This window comes from Arvicola amphibius, chromosome X (genome assembly GCF_903992535.2).
Source record: "Arvicola amphibius chromosome X, mArvAmp1.2, whole genome shotgun sequence".
Taxonomy (NCBI): Eukaryota; Metazoa; Chordata; class Mammalia; order Rodentia; family Cricetidae; genus Arvicola; species Arvicola amphibius.
In genome coordinates this window covers 50,693,101-50,698,582 of record NC_052065.1, presented here as the reverse complement: position 1 = coordinate 50,698,582, position 5,482 = coordinate 50,693,101, and the positions used below count along the sequence as shown (strand labels likewise).

At 43.2% G+C, this 5,482-nt stretch overlaps 1 pseudogene; it reads right to left on the bottom strand.

The window, feature by feature from the left end:
• Positions 1-371: 371 nt before the first annotated feature.
• LOC119805035 lies at positions 372-1,322 on the bottom strand (annotated as a pseudogene).
• Between the last annotated feature and the right edge of the window lie 4,160 nt (positions 1,323-5,482).

The window sequence follows — 5,482 nt, the reverse complement described above, 5'->3', positions numbered from 1 at the left end:
TAATTGCATGGGACGGACACAGGTCTACAGCTTCATGCCAATGATATGTATGATGACAAAGAGGAGACACTTCCTCTAGGAAAGTTTTACCATGTGAGGACCACTAGAAAGTTTTTACCAGCGGTGAAAGCAGGGCATGAGACAGAGGACTCTGGAAAGCAACTCAAGTGCTCAGTAAGTAGCTTGGAATAAAGGAAGAGAGAACAAAATGCTGAGATCATTGCTGCCTTCCTGGGGCTATAGAGAATTGGAAATGTTTTCTTATGGTCCAGATCCCGACAATGAGGAAAGATTTTTTTTTTTAAACAGAAGTAAGCTTTTATTTCCATGTTTCTTGGATTAAGCTGTCTGAATTGGTTGCTTTGAGAGGATTAGTCAAAGAGACCAAATCCCATATCTTCATCTGATTCCTCCGACTTTTCCTTGGCTTCAGCCTTCGCTGGGGCTGCAGCAGCAGCAGCAGGAGCAGCAGCCACAAATGCAGATGGATCAGCCAAGAAGGCCTTGACCTTTCCAGCAAGTGGGAAGCTGTACTCAGTCTCCACAGACAGAGCCAGAACCTGCTTGTACCCATTGATGATCGTGTGTGGCACTGAGGCAACAGCTGGGTAGCCGATCTACAGACAAACACTGGCAACATTCAGGACACCCTCTAGGAAGCAAGCGTGCAGAGCCTGCTCTGTGATGTCAAGCACTTCTGGGTTGTAAATGCTGCCATTGTCAAACACCTGCTGGATGATCAGCCCAAAGGAGAAAGGGGAGGTGTTCAGCATGTTCAGCAGCGTGGCTTCACTGGCTCCTACTTTGTCTCCAGTTTTTATCAGCTGCACATCGCTCAGAATTTCAATGGTGCCCCTGGAGATTTTAGTGGTGATGCCTAAAGCCTGGAAAAAAGAGGTCTTCTCGGGGCCCAGACCAGTGTTCTGGGCTGGCACAGTGACCTCACATGGGGCAATGGCACCAGCACGGGCAGCAGCTGGCACCTTATTGGCCAGCAACATTTCCCTAATCTCAGTGACGTCCTCCTTGGTGAACACAAAGCCCACATTCCCCCGGATATGAGGCAGCAGTTTCTCCAGAGCTGGGTTGTTCTCCAGGTGCCCCCGGATGGCCTTCCGCATCATGGTGTTCTTGCCCATCAGCACCACAGCCTTCCCTCGCAGGGACATGCGGATCTGCTGCATCTGCTTGGAGCCCACATTGTCTGCTCCCACAATGAAGCATTTTGGATAATCATCCAAAAGTTGGATGATCTTAAGGAAGTAGTTGGACTTCCAGGTCGCCCTGTCTTTCCTGGGCATCACCGCGGTGCGTCAGGGATTGCCATGCAGGGTTTAAAGACGATGTCACTCTAACAAGGACGCCTGCCGAGAGCGAGGAAAGATTTTGAAAGAATACAAGACATCTTTTCCTCACACAGGTTCACTGCCACCATTTTCTAAGTAGGCAAGGAAGAGTTGAGCACGTAGTGTATACCCAGATACATCTCCCACCTTGGCCATGACATAGACTTGACAAAAGTGATTTTACGAGAACATCAAATGCTCTGTAGGTGAGGGAGAGGAAAGAAGGGGCACACTATCAATTTGATGTTGCCATACTGTGGAACTCTAGACTACATATGGCAGCCCTTGGAATTCTGGGTTGGGCCACCTTCGCAGTCCAACATGACAGTTGTCTAGAGGAAGGAGTCTCGTTCCCTTTTCTCTTCTAAGAAGTGTACACTGTAGTGCTCTTATTTTAAGAGAATAAAAATACAAAAACACTAAGACTTTTTGCTTTGCTACATTCCAGAGACTTCATTCGTGGAGGCACTTTTTGTGGTCACCTACAGAACATGTACTATAATTGGAACTGCTTAGAAACTCTTTGATAATTGATGAAGTTGACCTGGAATCAGAAATTAATCATTTCACTTCTGTTCATGTTGTTTCAAAGTTAAACTTAAGTTGAAAGTTCGAAGTTTTCCCTTTTGGCACAAAGTTCAACAGTGTTAACAGTGCTGGGGAAGTGACCAGAACTTACATTATGTTCTAAAAGACTGCAGACATTTCGACTGGGATTGTTTGGATGCACAGCTTAGGCCTAGTTCATAACGATGAACACTGAAAACTCGGCCATGCTCAGAGAGATAAAGTAAAAACAAAAGGATGTATTATTCAATGCAAGTTTTTAGTGGCGTTGGAATAGTCAGACTTAATTTGAACTGTGGTGATTTCCTAGGGTTTTGGCCCAGTGATCAACTGTCTGTTTGGCTAGGCCTTGTGTGCTATTTCCAACTGTAATAAAAATGCCACATAAAAGTCATCTAGTCCATGGAAACTTCACGCAAGTGAGCAGAGCTTAATCTTAATGCTCAACTCAGGTCGTATAGCGTTGTTAGGCATTGCTGTGTATTTCCCCAGTAACCCAGGCCTTTTAATGTGTATATACAGGCCAGTATGTTTTCTGTGTAAACCCACCTGTTTGTCCTATCTTCCCATTTAGGTGTTAATCTTTGGAACTTAGGAACTTCATCTTTATGTTTGGCTGTGTGAGAGAGAAATATTAAATCCGTATTAGGTACACAAGAAATATTAGAGACATAAAAATTGTTCAGGACATTTTGAATGTTTAAAACAGCGTCTTCATTTGCCTTCCAGTCATAAGATGAAGATGCTGAGCTAGTGAAATTACTTGGACTTGACATGTACCCGATGGCCAGTGTAGTAGCGAATCTGCTGACAGCCCTGGACACGGGAAAAATACCACATTGAAATGTTTGTAATGCTGTTTCAGGGAAAAGATATGTTTAAAGAAATGAAACACATTATTTAGAGGCTGTGGATGTAATCCAGGCCTTTGAAGTGGGAAGAAGATCTTAATTAGTAAGAAACGGGAAGATTGAATGTGTTCCTGGAGAAGCCGACTTGAAAAGGTAGGCTTATCATAGATGCAGATGATATATATTGTGCATTGGCTGCAGCGCTGCCTTGACAGTTCAGAAGCCTTTAAAGTTGTGGAGCACATCTGCCCTCAAGTTTGCTCAGCATCTAATGAGCAGGCATTAATCATGTCCAACTTGGAGGCAGTTCATAAAGCGACAAGGAAGATGATTTAGAGCTTGGAAAATAAAGCCTGTAAGGAGAGGTTCAAACAAATCACATTATTAGCTTGGCAACGAGGGTTTGAGGACTTGCAGTCAGCCCATGCAAGGTTGTTTTTGTTGGGATGGCGTGCTTAATGAGAAGCTTTCTGCAGGGACTCTAAAATTTCTTTCTGTTGCTCTTATTACCAAGACATAGTCATACAAAAAGTCAGGAAGCATGCCCGAGGAAGAATATCTTTTAACCTTATCATCCAGAAGGGCTGTGCAAAGGCGCTGTAGAGAGGCCGAACACAATGTCTGGGTCTAGTGTTTGCTTAGATGGAAATGATTTTGCAGTATTTCTCTTAATTTCAGTTAACAGATGACACACACATTTATTTACCTACTGTATCTTCCTGACTAGACAAGCTCTACTGGGCTGGGAATTTACGGACCTCTTCTCACTAATGTGCTCTCAGAACCTACGAGAATCCTTAGGACATAATACTTAATACCAATTTTAAAACCAGCCATGGTGACTCAGACCTCTCATCCCAGGACCAGGGAAGCTGAAGCAGGAGCATTTTTGTGAACATGAAGCCAGTCTGGGCCTTCCTGGGTTAAAACATCAGATCTTGTCTCAGAAAAAGGAAAGAAATATACAGTTTTACTATGCACATGAAGACTACAAATATAATACCCATATGAAACAGATCACCCTGTACATGTTATTTTTGACTTTCTATGAGTGTGATAATCTTTCCACGTTATTAATATTCAACATTATGTGGTTGTAGCCTCAGGTATTTAACCATTGATCTATTTGGGAACACTTAAGGTGTTTCTAGTTTTCTCTTTCCTTCCTTCTTTATTTTCTTTCTGTTTGTCTTTTTCTCTTTCTTTCTTTCTTTCTTTCTTTCTTTCTTTCTTTCTTTCTTTCTTTCTTCCTTCCTTCCTTCCTTCCTTCCTTCCTTCCTTCCTTCCTTCCTTCCTTCCTCCCTCCCTCCCTCCCTCCCTCCCTCCCTCCCTCCCTCCCTCTCTCTCTGTCTCTCTCTCTCTCTTTCTTCTTTCTTTCCTTCCTTTCTTCCTTTTTTTTGAAACAGGGTTTCTCTGTGTTGCTCTGGCAGTTCTGGAACTTGCTCTATAGACCAGGATGGCCTCGAGCTCACTGAGATCTGCCTGCCTCTGCCTCCCAAGCACTGGGATTAGAGGCTTACTCCACCACCACCTGGCTAGTTTTTTTATTTCTAATAATACAAAAATAATCATGATTATAACTAAATACTTCTTAATAGGAATTTTCCAAATGGGGATTTTTCAAAGAGACAGTGAGGTGTCACTCACTGAAGGTCTCGGTTTAGCCAGCATTGCTGTAGTCCTGCACTCAGTTGGTGACCTTAAGATCAAATTCTGCTTGGACCATTAGTATGTGCATTTGTTTCTGTCTGAGCTACTCATACCTCCCTCCATCTTACACAGAATAGAGAGTTTAGAAAAGTTCTGGAGGAAGGAAGAAAATTCTCTGGAGATAGGAGAGAATGATAATATTTAAACAGGAAGCATGGTGCTAATTTTCCTTTGTCATGTGTTATTTATCAGCATCAGAATGGCTGGTAAATTGAATCATAGCATAAAGGAAATATTGACCGCTAGTGTTAGGCTTAGCTGAGCTTTCTTTCTTTTTTAACACTAGAAAACTAAAGTGATTTTTCTTATTCACAGTATCTATTGCTATGATTAAACGCCATGGCCAAAGCAACTTGGAAAGGAAAGGATTTATTTTATTTTAGAACTTTTTGGTCATACTCAATCACTGAAGGAAGTCAGGGCAGGAACCTAGAAGTAGGAGTTGATGCAGAGGCCACAGGGTGTGTGTGTGTGTGTGTGTGTGTGTGTGTGCGTGTGCGTGTGCGTGTGCGTGTGCGTGTGTGTTGCTTACTGGCTTCCTCCTTATGGCTTGTTTAGCCTGCTTTCTTATACAACCCAGGTGTCCAGGGTTGGCACTGCCCACAGTGTGTTCGGTTCTCCCTCCCTCCATCCATCCCTCCGTCCCTCCGTCCCTCCGTCCCTCCCTCCCTCCCTCCCCTCCCTCCCTTCTTTCTTTTCCTCTTTTTTCCCTTTCCCTCTTCCTTCCTGTGGTATTTGGGACTGAACCTAAAACCTTTTGCGTATGATAAGATAGGTTCTCTACCTCTGAGTCATAGCCCCACCCATTTTTAAACTTTCTGGTTTGAATAAGGGTCTTCATAAGTGCCCCGGAGTACTCTTGAACTTGTTAGCCTCCTGACTCAGCATCCTAAATAGATAGGATTGCAGGTCTGCACCGTCAGATCTAACTGATTCATGTTTTATGAAATTAATTACTTCTAAGGATTGTCTATATATAAAATTCTATCTTTCTAACACTTTATTCAT